The 21926-nt window shown below is 49.1% G+C and overlaps 2 non-coding genes and 1 pseudogene across 2 annotated transcripts; 1 reads left to right on the forward strand and 2 right to left on the reverse strand.

Moving 5' to 3' along the window:
- Nucleotides 1–4100: 4100 nt before the first annotated feature.
- On the reverse strand, nt 4101–14452 carry LOC131184992 (small ribosomal subunit protein uS5-like; annotated as a pseudogene).
- LOC131185457 (small nucleolar RNA SNORA64/SNORA10 family) lies at nt 6587–6726 on the reverse strand. Its single transcript, XR_009152158.1, has one exon. It is a non-coding gene; the product is annotated as a small nucleolar RNA SNORA64/SNORA10 family (small nucleolar RNA).
- A 5572-nt stretch (nt 14453–20024) lies between the features above and the next one.
- LOC131185462 (small nucleolar RNA ACA64) lies at nt 20025–20153 on the forward strand. The gene has a single exon (XR_009152163.1). It is a non-coding gene; the product is annotated as a small nucleolar RNA ACA64 (small nucleolar RNA).
- Nucleotides 20154–21926: the final 1773 nt, after the last annotated feature.

Here is a 21926-nt window from a genome sequence, read left to right on the forward strand (position 1 = left end):
AGGACCAGAAGCCAGACCGCAGCTGCAACATTAGCCATTTCAAACCTCCAATCCATACATGCAGCAGACTGACACCCACTCTGAAGATGTAGCACACCACGACCGAAGCCAAACAACAGCAATGCAGCTCACCAGCTCAAATCCCCTGCAACTCAGACTAAACTGAGCACAACCAAGCCCCACCCAAACAGGACACACCCCATCCAATCAGAGCACAAACCCCCATCCAATCAGAGCACAGCCAAGCCCCACCCAATCAGTTCAAACCCCACTAGCAGTTAAAAAGGAAGAAACAGCTGCAATCACACATTGCTCCCAGAAGCATGTCGAAACGTTGCCAAGACACTTCCAATTTTACGCGGGAGAAAACCCGAATAACCAAAGTCCTACATATATATGTATATGTATATATGTAATGCTGTATGTATGTATGTATGTATGTATGTATGTATGTATGTATGTATGTATGTAAGGCTGCATGTATGTATGTATGTTCCAGCATCACTCTGGAACACCAAGCAATTTCAACCAAACGTAGTACACAGATGACTTACTATCTGGGGAAAAAATGCTGTAGGGGTAAGACATCCCCAGCACCCCTAGGTGTGTGTTGTTAAGATACAGCCTGTTGTACCTTAAAATGGCTTCTACTGTACAGCACAGTAGAGCCGCCATGGTAACAGTGCACTCTCCTGGCCCTGCCACAGCCGGCCAGGGGTCGCAAGAGGAGGTGATGAAGAGGGTCGCCGGAGCCTTAGTGCAGAAGCGAAGCGGCTCTATACTTGTCTTTGCGCCACATTTGTGCTCAAGACAGCCTTCGCCTCCTGCCACTTTGGGCTGGAGCTTGGCCCCACCGCGCTTGGCTGAATTGTCTGATTGTCCACGGGGCAATCGTAGGGCCGATGCGGGGGTAGTCGGTCCGCCTCCTTCTCGCTGAACACGTCGGCGAAGTCCGTCAGCTCAGGAGGCAAGGTGATGGCAGCGGTGGGGACGTTCTGGCCGGCACAGGTGTGGCGGATGTGATCGACGCACTGCAGACTCGGGAAAGAGATGGCGTTCCGCGACCAGGCCACCTGAGGATCGTGGGTCCGAAGCCAGGCCAACCCAAGGACCAAGGGAAAATGAAGGTCCGCCGTGACATAAAACTGGATCGCCTCCTCATGGTCCCCAATAGCCAGGCGCAAAGGCTGGGTGGCGAATTTAATGGGGCCGGACACCAGTTCTCGTCCATCAATTGTCTCTACCCGCATCGGAGGGTCCACCGGAACCACGGGGACTGCAAACTGGGTCACAAAGGCCTGGTCCATAAAGTTTGTTGTGGCCCCTGAGTCCACCAGCGCATGCGCCTGGAGCCCGTCCGACTGGTTCCCCAACCATATCCGTGTGTCCAGAATCAGATGCCGAGGGGGCCCAGAGTCTACTTCTGCAACGTCCAGTGGAGGCTTAGTACATGCCCGACCTAGGGTTTCCCCAAGGTCGGGCCTGCTCTGTTTCCCGATTGGTCACGCTGTGATTCGGGGACCAGCGTGCGTGCCCCACTTTCTGGGGCAAGAAGCGGCGGCGGCCGGGCTCCCCACAGTACAGGCACAATCCCCTTGGCGCCCGGTTCCTGGGCTGTTAGGCGAGGTCTGGCGCTCCCAACTCCATGGGCTCTTCCGCAGCGGTTACAAAACGTGGGCGACCCTGGGTGCTGGTGGTGCAGGAAGTGGGGTGCAGATGTCGGAGGGTCCCGGAGTGCGACGGGACGGTCGCCGTTGCAGACGGGCATCGAGGCGAGACAAAGGGGCACCAAGTTGTCGAGGGTCCGCGCCTCCACGCGGGCCAGCTCTCTTGCAATTCCTCTGAGAGTCCCTCCTGAACGCGTCACCAGCGCTGCATCATTCCAGTCAGAGTCCTGGCACAAAAGACGGATGTACTCCTGCAGGGGCGTTTCCCTTGACGGAGTTCCTTCCTGGTTGCCGCCAGCATTGAACGGGTCCTCATACATGGTGCGAGGTGCTGCCAAAACGCTGTTGGTCCGCCAGCAGGGGCTGTCCTGGAGCAAGAGGGGCGTGGCCCATCGAGCAGCCGAGCCGGAAAGAAGGTTAATCACGAAGGCCACCTTAGCCCGGTCGTCTGGGAAATCCTCTGGCCTCATAGCCATGTAGAGCTGGCACTGTCCCAAGAAGGTCGGGAACATCTCAGGCTGCCCAGAAAACTTATCCGGCACGGTTATCGGGCACTTGCGACGAGGAGGAGGAGTGGGAGGATGGGGGGGGGCTGCAGGCACATTCCTGGCAGCAAGTTGGCCTGCCAAGTGAGCCACTTGCTGCTGGAGCTGTTCTAACTGCTGCTGTACCTGCTGCTGATCCATCTTTGGTGGAAGATGTTTTAGTCAGGTCTTGGGACAAAATGTTCTGTTTCCCTTCCCCCAATACTCCCAGCAAAGAGTCCGTCAGAGGCCTTCCTTTTTTTTCCTTTTATTTACATAGATACATGTCCTGGCCACGTCTACCCACGGGCCTGCCAAGTTTCTGGAGATAACGAGGAAATTATAGATAAGGCCAGAATTACTCACGAATATATTCTTCCCTCCATGAATTAGCTCGCGCCAAATTCATTACTTTGTCCAAGACAAAAAACCAGGAAGTCCCGCCTCCTATTTATAGTCTCTGCAGATGTCACTGCATGACAATTATGACTTGGCTTTGTCCCAACTCTTCCGCTGATGCGCACGCCGATCAAGCCTTCGTAATCTTGCGTCCCTCCAAAACTGTTCTTGGGGCGTTGCCAAATCAGAAGAAGGCCCGGGAGAATCAGGCCTGCGCCCCTCCCTTTGAGTGGGTGCCAGGGAGGGAGAGGGCTCAAGAGAAGCAGGGCTTGCCAGGTCTTCTCCCTCATTTTCTGAATCATCCGAGTCCAGGAGTCTGGGTCCAGGAACCTGGGTCACAACACTCTGCTTCCATTCTGCACTTCCGCCAGGTCACCTGCTGTGAAAGGGGATTCTACTCTTTCACCTTTTCTCCCAACCAGGTATTCTTAGATATTCACCAGCTCCAAACTGCAGGTTGCCAAGAGAAAGCCAGTGTCTGTTCTCCCTTGTTGGAGTCCCCTTTTTCTCTCTTTCCTCAAAGTGCTTGTTGTTTGTCTTCCACCTGGATCCTTTAATGTATTAACACTGGATCTTAGGATTGTGCAGGGCAAAGCCCTGCTGGTGGCCTGGGCCTCACGCAGCCAGTTGTGTCCGCCTCCAAAAAACACCCTCAATTTGTGGTGAATTCCAAGAGACCTGCTGCCTCTACCCTCTGGATGCTCCTCTTTCCCCACCTGCTGCATACTTCCCATCTTTCCAGTCTGCCGGAGGGTCTTCAAAATGAAATAAATTTTATGGTTGGGGTCGCCACATCGTGGGGAATTGTATTAAAGGGGCTGCAGCACTATAAAGGTTGAGAACCACTGTTCCAGAGCTTCCAGCTCCACTTGGTGTTTACCGGAGCTAGCCATGGTTCTAACGGTTGCAAAAACCCCAAGAGTAGGTTAATCCTCTGGGTGAATTAAAAGAATGCAGTTTGGCTTACTGTCAGCCTGCAACAATTTAAGCCTCTAGATAAAATCGATCATTGGCTCAATTTGTTGAGGTAGTGTTTGTTAGAGATCAAATGAGAGAGAAGCTGTATTTCAAATGATGGGAGAAACAAATGTGAACCTAACTAAGTGAGCATCCGGTAAAATGTGGCCAGTAAAATTCAATCATTTAAAATTCCTGTCCCTATGGTAACCCAGAACATTCTGAGACAAGGACGAAGAAAGTTCAGAGAAGAATCCAATGATGGAAAGTGATGACACTGCAGAAGGCAAGGAGTACATCAGCGAGGACCATCAAGAGCTAAGCTTGGGAGAAAAGAGAACATGCAAGTCCTTCTCTTGGCCTCTCACCTTGCCGATACCCAATCTTGCAGCCAACCACTGAAACAATACAAGCAAAACAATCCCAACTCCTGAAGATCCCCCAAACCTTCCTTATTCAAGGATATTGTTTATATTCAATATGCATTTTTTGGAACATTGGCATTTCTCCCAATGAAGGAACCTGCGCAAGGAAAAATACAGCATGTACTAGATTGGTTTAAAACTGAAGGATTACTTTATTGATAATGTACAGGATCTTTTAGGTGGTTGCCACAGCAGCTGCCTGAGTTCTTTGCACAGACACTCTGGTGGTGTGGGTCTTCGCCAGATGATCAGTGAACTCCTGTAGAAAAGGGGAAAAGATTCATCAATTTTTCCCCATAAAATACAGACCTAGAAGGCGGACAGGAATTATGTTCAATTACTTACCATCTCCCAGGGTTAGGATAAAATGAGAGGGCCTCCATGTCTGTCTCATTGAGCTCCACCAAGGAAAGGCATAATATGTGAGGGGAGGAGAACCCTAATCCTCATGCCACATTTTCCTTACCTGATAAGGAGATTTAGTGAAGACAGTTTCTTTCCAGAGATCAGGGTCAGATAACTGTAAGTCTTGGAGATAGCATCAAAGGTGGCTTTAGCTGAAATAAAATTGAAGTCACCTCAGTACTCATAATCATCTTATCTCTCTCTCTATATATATATATATGTATTTGTTTTCTGAGGTTTTCATGGTGTTTGTATGTAGGACTTTGGTTATTTGGGTTTTCTCCCAGAAATTGGAAGTGTCTTGGCGACGTTTCAACGAAGTCTCATTCGTCACCTTCAGGCTTCAGCTTGCTTCTGGGAGCAATGCGTGATTGCAGCTGTTTCTTCCTTTTTAACTGCTAGTGGGGGTTTGAACTGATTGGGTGGGAGCTTGGCTGTGCTCTGATTGGATGGGGTTTTTTTTGTGCTCTGATTGGTTGGGGGTGTGTCCTGTTTGGGGGGGGGGCTTGGTTGTACTCCACATACATTGGACAATACCACATACACTGGACAAACCAACAGAAGAATAAGTGCACGCATTGAAGAACACAAGAACTCAGTCAAAAAAGAGGAACCAACTTCTTCCCTGGTCCAACACCTTAAAGCCACAGCACACGATATTGACTTTAAAAAGACCAGAACTATCGCCAAAACCGAACACTTTAACAACAGAATATCAGAGAAGCCATCGAGATAGAAAAACGCCCACACAGCATGAACAAACGAGATGATACCTCCCGCCTACCAGCCATTTGGAAACCCGCCCTTATTGACAAACGAGTCCCTAACACGAGGAATGACACCAGACCCACACTCACGAGGTCCACACAGGATGTCACCACCATCCACCCAGAAAGCAGACCCAAACCCACACTGAGCATGAAGCACGACCAAGGACCAGAAGCCAGACCGCAGCTGCAACATTAGCCATTTCAAACCTCTCCAATCCATACATGCAGCAGACTGACACCCACTCTGAAGATGTAGCACGACCACGACCACGAAGCCAAACAACAGCAATGCAGCTCACCAGCTCAAATCCCCCTGCAACTCAGACTAAACTGAGCACAACCAAGCCCCCACCCAAACAGGACACACCCCATCCAATCAGAGCACAAACCCCCCCATCCAATCAGAGCACAGCCAAGCCCCCACCCAATCAGTTCAAACCCCCACTAGCAGTTAAAAAAGGAAGAAACAGCTGCAATCACACATTGCTCCCAGAAGCATGTCGAAACGTTGCCAAGACACTTCCAATTTTACGCGGGAGAAAACCCGAATAACCAAAGTCCTACATATATATATGTATATGTAATGCTGTATGTATGTATGTATGTATGTATGTATGTATGTATGTATGTAAGGCTGCATGTATGTATGTATGTTCCAGCATCACTCTGGAACACCAAGCAATTTCAACCAAACGTAGTACACAGATGACTTACTATCTGGGGAAAAAATGCTGTAGGGGTAAGACATCCCCAGCACCCCTAGGTGTGTGTTGTTAAGATACAGCCTGTTGTACCTTAAAATGGCTTCTACTGTACAGCACAGTAGAGCCGCCATGGTAACAGTGCACTCTCCTGGCCCTGCCACAGCCGGCCAGGGGTCGCAAGAGGAGGTGATGAAGAGGGTCGCCGGAGCCTTAGTGCAGAAGCGAAGCGGCTCTATACTTGTCTTTGCGCCACATTTGTGCTCAAGACAGCCTTCGCCTCCTGCCACTTTGGGCTGGAGCTTGGCCCCACCGCGCTTGGCTGAAGACCTGCCGGGGGTGGGAGGGGGGACGACATGGAAATGTGATGGTCAGAGCCTTAGTGCAGGAGCGAAGTGGCCCTATACTTGCCTTCACGCCACATTTGGGCTCAAGGTAGCCTTCCTGCTGCTTCAGGCTCAGAGTTGTAAGCCGCGTCCTGTTGCTAGGGGCGAGTGGGGCAGGATTGCATTGTCACTCTGCGCCACCCTCCACCATTGTGAAGCATGCTAAAGTTCACTATGCTGCACAAGGTGCTGCAAGAGTGCCTTATGGCCTGCGTGGGGGATACAGAGATGGGGAGGGAGATAGAGTGGAGAGAGAGAAGAGAGGTACATGGGGCAGAGCCAGCAATAAATAAATACCCGGGCAATCCAAGATCAGCTAGTATTCCTTTATAAGGCACACTCCTACATTCAAACCTGTTGAGTTTGATAAGGAACAGAGAGACCACTGCAGCTGGACTCACTGCCGTGCAAATTTGAACTCATTTGCTTTCCCTCTCGAAAACGACAGCTGCACCACTGGAGTCAGGTACAACTGAGCAGAGCTGAGAGACTTCTAGAACTGAACATTTCCAAAGAACCAAAACACCAGCGCAAAATGATGGTAGGCTGGGATTTGACCAATTTATTTAACAAGTCCACAGAGCAGCCATTTATATTTGGTAATTCAAATAACTGGTTTGGCCTTGCCCTGCGCCTGGAAATTAGCTCTTTGGCAGCGTTCCACGTGAGATAGGTGGGTGTTTATAACCTTCTTCTGAAAGACTGCTTATCAAGCCTTGCAGAAGGTAAATGAAAGTAATTTACAGCCGTATGAATTAGAGGTTTGCCAGGACTAAGTGTGTGTTGTTTAATTTCTAATGAAGCCTAGGCCAGAATAAGATCCTGGCCCTCCTGGTTTGTCAAGTAGCCTGACAGATGACCAAGGGGGAGTGTGAGGGGGAGGTCCCCTTCAATAAAATAAACTAACCTATAACATTCAAAATCTATCGATGTCTCTCTCCCTGCTTTAGAGGTTGAGGCCATGAAGCCTGCAAACATGCAAGAGATAGTCTTGAACACTCTCTGCATTCAGACTGCCTTCCACTCCTGGGTCACCTCATCTCCTCTTGCAGTTTCATATGAAAGGTGTGCTCATTATTTTATGGGCTGCAGGTTCCACTTTGCTTCCGAGGGATATACTATGGCTGGTGTTCCAAAAGCCAGAATAAAAACTAGATTTGACTTGTTCATGTACACTTAATTCCTGCTTTCAAGAGCTTCTCTACACATGTGAACAATTACCATTTGGAAGGTAACTTCAGGATGTTGGGGGTGTTCCTACAGCAGGATTTTTCAAACCATGTTCCAAGAACTTTATTGTTCAAAGAGAGACTTAAAAATGTTAACTTGAACACAGCCATTTTTCCCCAGGCCTATTTGTTTGTTGATCAGGGAATTTTAAAACAAGTTTCGTGGTCTGAGAAACTTTGTTCTAGACGGTGCATAAAGCTCTGGAATTTTAGATTGTGGATCTATATGTTCCCTTGAGTACTAAGAACTATGACACCAAGTTCCTCTTGGCCATCTACAAGCCAAGATGACAGCAAGAATGACATATATATTACGTAGAGTTCTGCGAAAGGAGAAATAGTCTTTGGGGGTCCTATGACAAACCTGCAAGATTGTTAATTGCACTTTAAAATAGTTTTCAATGGTTGTAATATTTGCTTTGCTCGGTTGTATACAACCCAGAGCCACATTTATTGAGATTGACAGTTCTATAAATTAAATAAGATACTGGCAAGCTAAGTATTCTGTGGCAAAAGGTTGCCATTTCCCAAATTACAGCCATTTACTTCAGATCCCCAAAGACATACCAAAATTGCCCAAGGTAGCAGTGCAGCCCCTGGCCGAGGTGTAGCAGTCATCGATTCCCGCCATCATCAGTAGCTTCTTGGGAACGGGGGCAGACACAATCCCTGTGCCACGTGGGGCGGGAATGAGGCGAACCAGGACGGACCCACACCGGCCTGTCACCTACAAATACAAGCCAGACAGAGGTTCACATAGTAAAGTAGTTCATGAGGACCCAGGTTATGTATGTGTGGGAGGCAACAGGGCTATAAAACACTGCCAAGCGGTATAGAAGTCTAAGTGCTCTTGCTTTTCAGCCAACGCAAAAGCTCCACAACACTAGAAGCGTTACCTTGCAAGGCACAGTGTGAGGCTTGCCAATCTTGTTTCCCCAATAGCCTCGCCTCACTGGCACGATGGAGAGTTTCGCCAGGATGATGGCCCCACGAATGGCCGTGGCAACTTCTTTAGAGCACTTAACCCCGAGACCAACATGACCATTGTAATCCCCAATTGCAACAAAGGCCTAAGGAGAAAAAGAGATAACATAATTCCACAGCAAAAATGCAAGCACTCCTTTGTCATAAGTACACACATAGGCACCAACCACCCTGACAGCCAGCCCAGCTTGAACTCTGCAAACATCTGATACGGAGCACAGCTTATCACAGGCAGTCCTTGGGTTCTGATCATTCATTCAGCAACCATTTGAAATAACAGCAGTATGAAAGAATGAGACTTACCGTGGCCCCCATGTTATGGGCACCACAGTGCCCTTGTGGTCAGAATCCGGGTACTTGACAACCCGCCCAAAGTAGCCTTTTTGGCGCACAGCCTCCTCCAGCAGTGGCTGATGTAGAGGTTGAGGCTTTCAACAGTCTCAGCTCTCCACTGTTGCTCCCAGGACTCTGTCAGCTCAGGGGCACTCCAAGCTGTGGCCAGCCACCCCAATTCCACAGCACAAGGCCGCCACCATCTTGCAGGCCCTGCCGTTTCACTGAACGTTCTCACTGGAAGGGAATTCCGTCTTAATTCTCGGTTGGATCTGTTACGTTTCCATCCATTACTCCTTGTTCTGATCTCAGGTGCTTTGGAGAACAGGTCAACCGTCTCTTCTCTTTGACAGCCCCTCACGTACTGGAGGACTATCATGTTACCTTAGTCGTTTTCTTTGTTAGACGAGAAATACCCAGTTCCCAACTATTCATTGTACGCTTTATCCTCCAGTCCTTTAATCATCTTTGTTGCTCTTCCTGCACTTTTTAGAGAGTCAACATCTTTTTGAGTACAAAAAGAGCAGTCACCATTGAATGCAACATTCCAAGTGTGGTCTTACTAGTGCAGTATAACACTTCACACGATCTTGACTCTATCCCTCTGTTGATGCAACCTAGGATTGCATTGGCTTTTCTGACAGCTGCAGCCCACTGCTGGCCTATATTTGTTTGTCCACTAGGACTCCTAGATCTCACTCTCTCCCTCTGCTGTTCAAGTCTATCAAGGTCCTTCTGAATCTAATAGGTTTGCTATTTCTTCCAGGTTGGTTTTTATCTGCATTTTTGATTTTGATTGTTTCCCTTCTATCCTCTCATCTGGATCATTGATGAAGATGTTGAAGAGTCCTGGGCCTAAGACAGAGCCTTGGGATACCCCACTGCATGCTTCCCTCCAGGTCAATAGAGTTCCGTTGAGGACCACATGCTGAATGCGGGTGGTCAGCCAGTTAATCCTCTGATGGTGAAGCTGCCTATCTCACATTGTTCTCTTACCAAGAAGTAGATTGTGATTTACTCTGTCAAATACTTATTGAAGTATACTATAGCCAATGCAAGAATGCAAGTCTCGCATAATGGTTTTGGAATTCTGGAGTACTTTTGCTAATTCCAGTCCCCAGTGCTTCAGGATTTTTAAAAGATATGATTCAGTGGTTCCAAAATCACGTATGTTCCTTCCGAATATCCTTCAGATATCAGGAAAAGTTCATTATTTACATCGAACAAACAAGCTTGCTTACTTTCCCGACTTGATGCTCATTAAATGAACCAAATGAATCCCAGACTGGGAAGTTTGCTTTAAGAGCAAAGTAAACATACCAAGAAAAAAGGAGGGCGGTTTAGCTAGAAACCACATCAGAAATTTCTATTGCCACAGAAACTACATCTCCCAAGCACAGGAAGCAAAATGCAGCTGAGGTTACCTTGAATCTGGTGCGCTGGCCTGCCCTTGTTTGCTTCTGCACTGGCATGATTTTCAAAACCTCATCCTTCAGCGAGGAACCCAGGAAGAAGTCAATGATTTCAGACTCCTGAAAAATCAATATACAATAAAACACCTCTCTGTACTGCAAGAAATTTCACAATAGCATCAACTCTCTCGTTGACTTGGTTTTCAAGTCAATCCTGGTTTCTGCAGACCTCAAGAACAAGTAGATACAATTTCCTTTGCAATATTTTTGGGAGTGGCCTGCCAGTAGGTTCTTCCTAGGGCTGAAAGTAACTGGCCAAGTCATCCAGATGATTTTCAAAATTAAGGTAGGACTAGAAGTTGATCTGTAGTTCCAAACAAGCTCTCACTAAAATGGATTTTCTCTAGCTCCTTTTAAAACCCAAAACTAAATAATACTCCATGCAACAATAACTTAAAGAGAATAATTTCTTTCCAATTTTGTCTGAATTGTTTCACCAATTTTATTGAGTTAATACACAAATGTGCTTACCCTGTCCCCATCCCTGCAGCTATTTGTTATCCCCTGGGAAAGTAATGAGTTCTCCAAGTTTTTAAGAGTAATACCTTGATTGGAAGAGAGAAAAGGTAGATCTCTTCTAGAGATTTGATCTTCATGTCCTTTACCAGTCGGCCCAATTTGGTCACAGGCATCCACTGCAAAAATAGAACCGAGTTTATTAAAGAACTCAAACTTTCTTCAGCAATAACTTAAGTTTCATATATAAAAGGCAACCAGTAGGAGCCTAGTTACAATTTTAACAAGATAATACATAGTACTTGCAGGACCGTATGCATTTTGAATCCCTCTTTGTGAAGTGGGGCCATAGGAACCAGTTGGGTTTGTTGATCGCGTACCTGGTTCCTTGCTGCGTGACTACAGCCCTGCCCGAGTTGCTGGAGGTGCTCGCCGGGGTGGCGGTTGAGACCCCCAGACTTATAGTAATGGAGGACTTTAACCTGCCATCGACCGGCTTGTCATCCACGACGGCTCGAGAGTTCCAGGCTTCCATGACGGCCTTGGACCCGATTCAAGTAATTGATGGCCCTACAAACACTGGGGGAGGCACACTGGATCTAATTTATATCTCTGGACAGTGGCTAAATGATCTGGAATTAGATGTATTAGAAACAAAACCAGTGTCATGGTCAGATCATTTTCTCCTTCGCCTGGACTTTCGGACCGCTACCCACCACCGCAGGGAGATGGAACCAATACGTTGGTTCTGTCCCAGGTTCCTGATGGACCCGGAGAGGTTCCTGATGGAGCTTGGGCCATTTCCTGAGGACCTGGCCCACGGTACGGCTGAAGAACTAGTTGCGGCCTGGGAACGGGCCGCGGCTGGAGCTTTGGACTGTGTTGTGCCCTTGCGGCCTCTGACCCGGCGCAGATCTCAGCCGGCCCCCTGGTTTTCCGAGGGGTAGAGGGAGATGAAACGCCGGAGAAGACGCCTAGAGTGTTTGGAGGTCCAGCCGTTCCGAAGCTGACCGAACACTGGTTAGGTCTTATTCAAAGACCTACCTAGTGGCAATGAAGGAGGCGAATCGTTCCTACGCTTTCACCCTCACTGCGTCGGCAGATAACCGCCTGGCCGCCCTGTTTCGGGTGACCCGCTCTCTCCTTCATCAGGAGGGGCGGGACGACCCGTTGCAGGGACGTGCCGAGTTTAGTGGTTATCTATACGACAAAATCGTTCAGCTCCGGGATGGCTTGGACTGAAATTGGGATGATCTGGATGAGAGGGCGGAGTCGCGTCTTGTGGAGATTGTTTGGGATGAGTTTGACCCTGTGGCCTCCGAGGACGTGGACAGGTTGTTGGGGAGGCTGCACACCACTACGTTTACTGGACCCGTGCCCTTCCTGGCTGGTGCAGGCCTCACAGGAAGTGACACGAGGCTGGCTCCAGGGGATTATCAACGCTTCTCTGTTGGAGGGGGTTTTCCCTACCGCCTTCAAGGAGGCGGTGGTGAGACCCCTCCTCAAGAAGCCTTCCCTGGACCCAGCTATTTTAGGTAATTACCGTCCGGTCTCCAACCTTCGCTTTATTGCGAAGGTTGTAGAGTGCTGTGGCACAGCAGCTACCCCAATACCTGGATGAAGCTGTCTATCTAGACCCGTTCCAGTCCGGCTTCCGAACCGGATATAGCACGGAGACAGCTTTGGTCGCGTTGGTGGATGATCTCTGGAGGGCCAGAGACAGGGGTTATTCCTCTGCTCTGGTCTTGTTAGATCTCTCAGCGGCTTTTGATACCATCGACCATGGTATCCTGCTGCGCCGGTTGCGGGGGTTGGGAGTGGGAGGCACCGTTTATCGGTGGTTCTCCTCCTATCTCTCTGACCGGTCGCAGACGGTGTTGACGGGGGCAGAGGTCGACCGCAAGGCACCTTACTTGTGGGGTGCCGCAGGGGTCGATTCTCTCGCCCCCCTGTTCAACAGCTATATGAAGCCGTTGGGTGAGATCATCAGTGGCTTCGGGGTGAGATATCAGCTGTACGCTGACGACACTCAGCTGTACTTTTCCACCCCGGGCCACACCAACGAAGCTGTCGAAGTGCTGTCCCGGTGTTTGGAAGCCGTATGGGTCTGGATGGGGAGGAACAGACTCAAGCTCAATCCCTCCAAGACGGAGTGGCTGTGGATGCCAGCACCCCGATAGTCAGCTGCAGCCGCAGCTGACTGTCGGGGGCGAGTTATTGGCCCCAAGGGAAAGGGTGCGCAACTTGGGTGTTCTCCTGGATGCACGGCTGTCGTTTGAAGATCATTTGATGGCCGTCTCCAGGAGAGCCTTTCACCAGGTTCGCCAGTTGTGCCCCTTCCTCGATCGGGATGCTTTATGCACAGTCACTCATGCTCTCGTTACCTCTCGCCTGGATTATTACAATGCTCTCTACATGGGGCTCCCCTTGAGATGCACTCGGAGGCTTCAGTTGGTCCAGAACACAGCTGCACGGGTGATTGAGGGAGTTCCATGTAGCTCCCATGTAACACTCTCCTCTGCGCAGACTGCACTGGCTACCTGTTGCCTTTCGGGTGCATTTCAAGGTTTTGGTTACCACCTTCAAAGCGCTCCATGGCTTGGGGCCTGGGTACTTACGGGACCGCCTGCTGTTACCCCATGCCTCCCACCGACCCGTACGCTCACACAGAGAGGGACTTCTCAGGGTGCCGTCCGCCAAACAATGTCGACTGGCGGCCCCAGGAGATCCTTCTCTGTGGGGGCTCCTACTCTCTGGAACGAGCTTCCCCCTGGTTTACGCCCAATACCTGACCTTCGGACCTTTCGTCGTGAATTGAAAACACATCTGTTCATTTGTGCGGGGCTGGCTTAAGGCTTTTCTTTTTAAATTTTAAATTCTATTTATGTTTTAAATTGGGGTTTTAGATTTTAAATATTTTAATTTCTCGGCCATCTGTATAATAAGTTTCTTAATTCATTTTTAATTGTATATGGTTTATCTTGGCTGTACACATCCCTGAGTCCTTCGGGAGAAGGGCGGTCTAGAAATCTAATAAATAATAATAATGATAATGATAATGATAATAATAATAATAATAATTTTAACAATCCACTCTTCCTTCCTATTTGCATGTTTTCTTTGTTATACAGGTGATACCCAATTATATGTTGCACTTGATCCCAGAGAACCAAGTCCAGATCTGTTCTACAGGAATCAATCAGAACCTTTAATTTCTGTAACTGTCATAAATGGAGACAAATGTATTAACATAACTAAAGGTTCTCTAACTATAGTGGCCTCTGCTGAATTCTGTCTGGCTTGAAACAGACCAGACTAGTGTATACATCCAGAGGGCTTGCTGGATTAGATTTGTTGGTTGCCCGTTGCAGACAAGTATTCTGACTTTGATTTATTCAATCCTAATAAAAATGAAAACATAATCAGCATTCCTAAAAGTCCAGAACGGCACGCCTGGAACTACATGTAGAAAAGCCATTTCCATTTGTTTCAATGAAATTACAGGCCACTTTCTCCAGACTTCAAAAAGGGTAACAGGGGAATTCTACTCACTTCTTTGTCCTCAGCTTTGCCTCGAGCCCCGCGACCGCGGCCCCGACCACGGCCCCGGCCCCTCCCACGGCCGCGGCCTCCACTGCCGAAGCCACCTCGGAAGCCTCCCCTGGTGGTGGCGGCAGCGGCGGCAGCTCCTCCTCCTCCTCCTGCCCCTGCCCCTCCCGCAGCACCGGCGTCATCCGCCATTTGCTGGGGGGAAGAAGAAAAACGGCATTATTTCAGGAGACGGCAGGCTAACGAAGGGTGCCGCAGGAGGCAAAAACGACCCAGCAGAAGAACCGGCCCGAAACCCAAATCCGCCTCCGTCTGTGCAGAGCCGCGTCCCAAGTCCTCTTCCCATCCTGAAGTGGCCCTGAAACAAGCGCAGAAGGGAGGGATTCCTCTGCGAACCAAACCCCGACAGGCAGGCAGACGGGAAGACCAGCAGGGGCCGGGCAAGCGCTGCAGAGGCCTCCAGGCTCCGCAGGCCAGGCGGCACCGAGGGGAAGGCCGTCCGAGCGCTTCGGGGCTCTTCTGTGGCCGAGGAACCCTTCAGAGAGAAGCGGCGTCCGAGCCCCCAGCCCCCCGCCTCCCTCCTCCCGCCGATTCGCGCAGGGCTGCCGAGGCCACGTGCGCGGCATGAGCTCCTGAGCGGCGGAGCGGCACGACTTCCGGGATCCTCCACAGCGGATTCCATCCGCCCTCATCGAAAGCGGGGAAACCGCCCCCTCGCAATCCCGCTCTTCGGACGACGGAGAAACTTCCAGCTGGTCCCCAGAACCGGACCCAGCGCCGCGGCCCCGAAAGTGATGGCGGCGGATATCGCCCGAACAGCACCGCCACCTACTTACGTGCGATAGAATAGAAGGCCGGACCCGCGCAGGAGGGGTATTTAATGTCAGCCTCTCGCGAGATCCGTTATCTCTCAAATCGCGCGCGCGGTCCTACTTCCTACCGCCTAAACCGGTCGCGCAGGCGCACGGACGCTCGCTCCGTGCCGCGCTCTTAGCCGGATCGAGCATGAATTAAAACGCCCGGGATCGAGCATGGACCAAAACACCGAGGCTATAAAAGGAGCGTGGGCGAGCGGGGTCGGCGCGTTTTCCTGGCGGGTGAGGCGTCGCTTGACGGGGTTGCCTTTCCTGTGGTTTGTGGGGATGTGGGTTTTCCTATCTCGGCGGGGCGGGGGCGGTCCGTATAATGCACAGCGAGCACTTTGGTCCTGTTGTGACGGGGTTGCTTCAGCCTTTGTCTTCTGCCTCTTGAAACCCGGGATTCCTAGAATTCACGGCCGCTTTCAGACGCAGCTTGTCTTGGTAAAGATGGTTGTGTCGTTTCTGCCGAATGTCTCATTCCGCGCGTTGCCTTTCTTTTCTTTTCCTGAAAAAGCAACCTGACATGCTGCCCTTTTCAACATAACTTGCGAGATTTTTGCACTTTTGCAAAGGATATAGGTGGAAGTGTAGTTGAAGCGACCCATAGCATTATGGACTATGTTGTCCTTCACTATAAAAAGAGCAAGCTGCATTTTTTTGGTACGTTGGAAAAGAAACCCTCCGTTTCAATTTTATGTAACAGGTTCCTGGAATAGAGTGGATGGCAAACCTACGACATAATCGAGACCGGTGGTTGCTGCGGCTAAGAGCTGATGGATGTTGTTGTGTTGGGTACCGTGAGGGTTGGATGAAAAGGGATGCCTCCAAAATCCAGTCCTGTGTCAGAAGCTCCGATATATTCTTTGGCATCTGTTCTTTCACCTCCATTGGTGGGAAGTTGCTGTGAGAAAAGGTTGTGTTGCTGTTGCTTGTGAAATGGAAGCCTTCACTGAATATTCCTCAGTACGCTTTAAACAACGTGCGGTGATTGAATTTTTGACTGCTGAAGGAATTCCTCCAATTGAAATTCACCGCCAAATGCTTGCTGTTTATGGTGATGATTGTGTGGATGTGAGTACTGTGCGTCGCTGGGCCAAAAAATGTAAAGGTGGTAAACCAGGAAGAACTGATTTATGTGATCAAGAACGCAGTGGAAGACCAGTGACGGCCACTGATCAGTTTCATGTGAAAAAGGTTGATGAACTGATCAAGGACAATCGGCAGATCACTCAAAGAGAAATTGCTGCCAAGCTTGGCATTTCACAGGAACGTGTGGGACACATGATTGATATTCTTCAGTATCGGAAGGTTTGTGCAAGATGGGTTCCTCGCATGCTGACACCAGAGATGTATGCAGCATATACAGATGGCAAGTGCAATTAAAATTGCCTTTTGCATTTATGGACTATATTATCCTAAGGGATTGTAACTTGAAAGGGAACATTCTTTTAAAATTATGTAACAAACAGATCTCTGAAATAGAGTAGGTGGCAAGTCTACATCCTGTTCAATAGGTATACTTATTTTATTTATTTATTTATTTAGATTTTTATACCACCCTTCTCCCGAAGGACTCAGGGCGGTGTACAACCAATTTTAAAACAGTACAATATACAATTAAAACAAAGACTTAAAAAACATATTCCATAAATGGCCAAAATTTAAAATAATTAAATTTAAAACATTAAAATTCATAAAATAGTAACCCCAATTAAAAAGTTAATTAAAAATTTAAGCCAATCCCGCTTGAATGAATAAGTGCGTTTTCCCCTTGCTTGGCGGACGGCACCCTGAGAAGACCCTCTGTAAGAGCGTACGGGTCGGTGGGAGGCGTAAGGTAACAGCAGGCGGTCCCGTAAGTACCCGGGCCCTAAGCCATGGAGCGCTTTAAAGGTGGTAACCAAAACCTTAAAGTGCACCCGAAAGACCACAGGTAGCCACTGCAGTCTGCAGGAGCGGTGTTACATGGGAGCCACGTGGCTCCCTCAATCACCCGTGCAGCTGCATTCTGAACTAACTGAAGCCTCTGAGTGCATTTCAAGGAGCCCCATGTAGAGCATTGCAATAATCCAAGCGAGAGGTGACAAGAGCGTGAGTGACCGTGCATAAGGCCTCCCGGTCAAGGAAGGGGCGCAACTGGCGAACCAGGCACACCTGGTAAAAAGCTCTCCTGGAGACGCCAGATGATCTTCAAACGACAGCCGTCCATCCAGGAGAACACCCAAGTTGCGCACCCTTTCCATTGGGGCCAATGACTCGCCCCCAACAGTCAGCTGTGGTTGCAGCTGGCTGTACCGGGGTGCTGGCATCCACAGCCACTCCGTCTTGGAGGGGTTGAGCTTGAGCCTGTTTCTCCCCATCCAGACCCGTACGGCTTCCAGGCACCGGGATAGCACTTCGAAAGCTTGGTTGGGGTGGCCTGGGGTGGAAAAGCATATCGTCAGCGCGTACAGTTGGTAAAGCCACTGATGACCTTGCCCAGTGGCTTCATATAGATGTTGAACAGGAGAGGCGAGAGATCACCCCTGTGGCGCCTCACCGCAGCTCCATCTCTGCCCTCCTGTCAACACCGTCTGAGTCAGAGAGATAGGAGAGAACCACCGATAAACGGTGCCTCCCACTCCCAAACTCTCCAACTGGTGCAGCAGGATACCATGGTCAATGGTATCAAAAGCCGCTGAGAGATCTAATAGGACCAGGGCAGAAGAACAACCCTATCCTGGCCCTCCAGAGGTCATCCACCAACGACCAAAGCTGTCTCTACTATATCCTGACCGGGCGGACTGGAACGGGTCTAGATAGACAGCTTCATCCAGGTACTGGGGAAGCTGCCATGCCACCACACAACCTTCGCAACAAAGCGAAGATTGGAGACTGGACGATAATTTCCCAAAATAGCTGGGTCCAGGGAAGGCTTCTGGAGAAGGGGTCTCACCACCGCCTCTTTCAAGGCGGCAGGGAAAACCGCTTCCAACAAAGAAGCGTTTATAATTCCCCGGAGCCAGCCTCGTGTCACCTCCTGTGTGGCCAGCACCAGCCAGGAAGGACACGGGTCCAGTAAACATGTAGTGGCATGTAACCTCCCCAGTAACCTGTCCACGTCCTCGAGAGCCACAGGATCAAACTCATCCCAAAAAACCTCAACAAGACGCGTCTCTGTCCTCTCATTTGGATCATCGCTATTTTGGTCCAAACTATCGCGAAGCTGAACAATTTTATCGTATAGATAACCACTAAACTCCTCGGTACGTCCCTGCAAGGGGTCATCCCACCCCTCCTGATGAAGGAGGCAGCGGGTCACCCGAAACAGGGCGGCCGGGCGGTTATCTGCCGACGCAATGAGGGTGGAAACGTAAGAACGTTTCGCCTCCCTCCGTGCCACTAGGTAGGTCTTAGAAAAAGACCTCACTAGTGTCGATCGCTCGAACGGCTGACCTCCAGGTACTCTCTAGGCGTCTTCTCCGGCGTTTCATCTCTCAGCTCCTCAGAGAACCAAGGAGCCAATTGAGATCTCACCGGGTCAGAGGCCGCAAAGGCACGACACGGTCCAAGCCAGTCGCGGCCTGTTCCCAGGCCGCAACTAGTTCTTCAGCCGCGTGCCGTGGGCAAGATCCTCAGGAACGCCCAAGCTCCGTCAGGAACCTCTCAGGGTCCATCAGGCGCCTGGGACGGAACCAACGCATTGGTTCCGTCTCCCTGCGGTGGTGAGTGGCGGTCCGAAGTCCAGGCGAAGGAGAAAATGATCTGACCATGACACAGGTTCTGTCACTAAATCTCCTAATTCCAGATCATTTAACCACTGTCCAGAGATATAAATCAGGTCCAGTGTGCCTCCCCACTGTGTGTAGGGCCATCAGTTACTTGAATCAGGTCCAAGGCCGTCATGGAAGCCTGGAACTCCCGCAGCTGCGTTGATGACAAGCCGGCCGATGGCACGTTGAAATCCCCCATAACCAAAAGTCTGGGGATCTCAACCGCCACTCCGGCAAGCACCTCCAGTAGCTCGGGTAGGGCTGTAGTCATGCAGCAAGGAGCCAGGTATGTGATCAACAGACCCATCTGATTCCTATGGCCCCACTTCACAAGGAGGGATTCACAACCGCTATCTGAGGCACAGTGGACTCCTCGGCTCTAGACTTTCTCTAATCACAACCGCCACCCCCACCCTACCTTGGGCCCTCGGTTGATGGAATGCTCGGAAACCCGGGGGGCACAGTTCAACCAGGGGTACACCCCCTTCTGTGCCCAACCAGGTCTCCGTAATGCCCATAAAGTCTGCAGACTCCCCCTGAATAAGATCGCAAATCAGGGGGGCCTTATTGACCATGGACCGGGCATTGCAGAGCATCAGCCGAAGACCCAAGCTCTGAGGGTCTTGACCATCCGGGGAACGGGTAAGGACTGAGGGGCTTTTAAACAGCGAGCACTTGCTCCCAAAGAACGATACGGCCCCTTGCTTCCGCCATATCTGCCTCTCCCACTTACCGTATGGATGGAACGACACTCTACACCAGGAACATACCCCTCCCCCCCGGCCTTCGGACCAGATAGAATAACGCCACGAGCAAGCGCAGGGACTGGACATACCCTCCCAGACGGGTTTCTCCCCCTACCCGTCTCTTCCCTCCCCCCCCCTTAATTTTGTAGTTGTGGAGTTGCGCCACCCTGATTGGTACTAACAACATCCCATACCCCACCTCCACCACTTTGCTGGCTAGCAGGTGCTGGACATTGTAGGGTGTTTTCACTCTAATGTAGAGTTTTCTCTATTTTGCTTTGCTCAAGAGAACCTTTGGCTGGAAGTTCTCTCAAGGCTGATTTGGAATGCTGAAAGTTTGTGTTAGAAACTTTTCTGCTGAAAGAAGCTGCTTTGCATTGTAATATTATGACTTCTGGAGTTTTAGGGCACTGTCTGAAAATAGTCCTTGGCTTCCTTTGTGGCCTTGGATGAGATAACTGTGCCCAAAGCAAAAAGGAGCAGTAAGCTTATTGCCTTAAGCACAGTCTTTGCGCAATAAAACTCCTACATCTCATGAAAATACAACATGGTTGAAAAAAGATTCAAAATTAAGATTCAAAATACTAACATTTATTTTTTTCCAACAGATGCTGCAGAGGAAAATACACTTTGAAGACGTATATGCTGCAAGATCTTAACTTTCTACATATCCCTGGGAGAAGGTGTGTGTCAAGGTTCCAGAAAAACCTCTTCTGCATAAAAAACCTCAGAAGCCATTGTTTTTTCAGAGTTCTTTACTAGCATGAGGAAACTGGCACACAATGAGTGAAATTCCAAAACTGAGCTTCCGGATTCTTTTCCCAGTTATACAAACCCCAAGAGTCCCACCCCGCTGACCCCTTTGATGGTCACATGGTCCCACGCTCTCCCAGTTCATTCGAATATCTACTGCCACTCTTCCTGCAGATGTGAACACCATCCGACCTTGACCGCTTGAAGAATGTTACCATACCCCTCAGCCCCCCTTCTTCCCCTCAGGGGAAAAATGTGGCAGCGTCTGGAACCCTAAAGTCTACTATGGTTTCCAGGCCTGACAGTGTGTTCCTTCCCACAACTATTGGTGAAACTCAACATTTAGAGAGCTGCGATGGTGCAGTGGTTAGAATGCAGTACTGCAGGCTGCAGTTGTCGCCTGCCTGCAGTTTAGCAGTTCAAATCTCATGAGGCTCAAGATCAACTCAGCCTTCTGAGGTCGGGAAAATGAAGACCCAGATTGTTGGGGCAATGAGCTGACTCTGTAAACCCCTTAGAGAGGGCTGGAAAGCACTGTGACGTGTAAGTGCTATTGTTATTTAGATGTGCCAAGCTATCGTGTATATGGATTAGTTGGCAGAGAAATATGATTTTATATTAACTAGCTTTTCCTCCAAAGGAATGAAAATGTATTTGTGAGGAGACTAACATTTGGAAGGGTTTTTGATTTATAAAATAAATATTTTTGTGATGTATATATGTTTTGTTTGTGAATTACTTATCTAGTTCCTGAGCTTATGTAATACCCCAATGTATGTATACCGTGTTCTACTTGCTATGAAAATTAAGAAGTAACCTCAGTAACAAAGCCTAATTGATGCACAATTGCCATTTCCATTAGTTTTCAATTACAAAAATGGGTAGGCCAGAACATCTCTGCCTTGAAGTTGGGGGGAGGGGTTTGATGTGGCCTCATTGCTTTTATCAGCAAAAGATATACACCCCCATTAAGTGTGTGTGTGTGTATGCATGCATGTGAGATTTAAAACCCAAATTTGATATTCCCCACTCCAAGACAAGTCTGATTATCAAAATCAAAGATTTATTGTAAAAAATATGAAAATAAAATAAAATAAAAAAAGCGGTTGCAAGCGCGGCCTCTTAGACTCTTCCCAATTGGATTGAGTTCAAAGAGCGCAAGAAGCAGTTTTCAAGCTACACATTTTATACTCCTACACAATGCACGCCACGCCTAAGAAATTCCCCCCTTACCCCTTTTGTCCTTTTAGTTGTTTTACACCTTTAAGGGTCATCTTGGCAATTTCCGTCCATTCTCTGATATCTTTTCTTATTTACTTATAATTTTCACCTTGGGCCGATGTTCCTGTCTCCTGATAGGATTTTTGGCTCAGGTGTAAGTTTCTGTCTCTGGGGAACTCTTATCAAGTCATAATACATTGTCTCCACAATTGACTACATTACCAATTGTAGTCACTTTGCATAGTCAGAAAACAGCAAACAGATGGTCTCATACTTTGGTATTACATTTGTTACAATTTATAAAAGAATAACCTTTATTTATTTCCTTTACATGTGT

The sequence above is a fragment of the Ahaetulla prasina genome, chromosome 14, assembly GCF_028640845.1.
Source record: "Ahaetulla prasina isolate Xishuangbanna chromosome 14, ASM2864084v1, whole genome shotgun sequence".
NCBI lineage: Eukaryota > Metazoa > Chordata > Lepidosauria > Squamata > Colubridae > Ahaetulla > Ahaetulla prasina.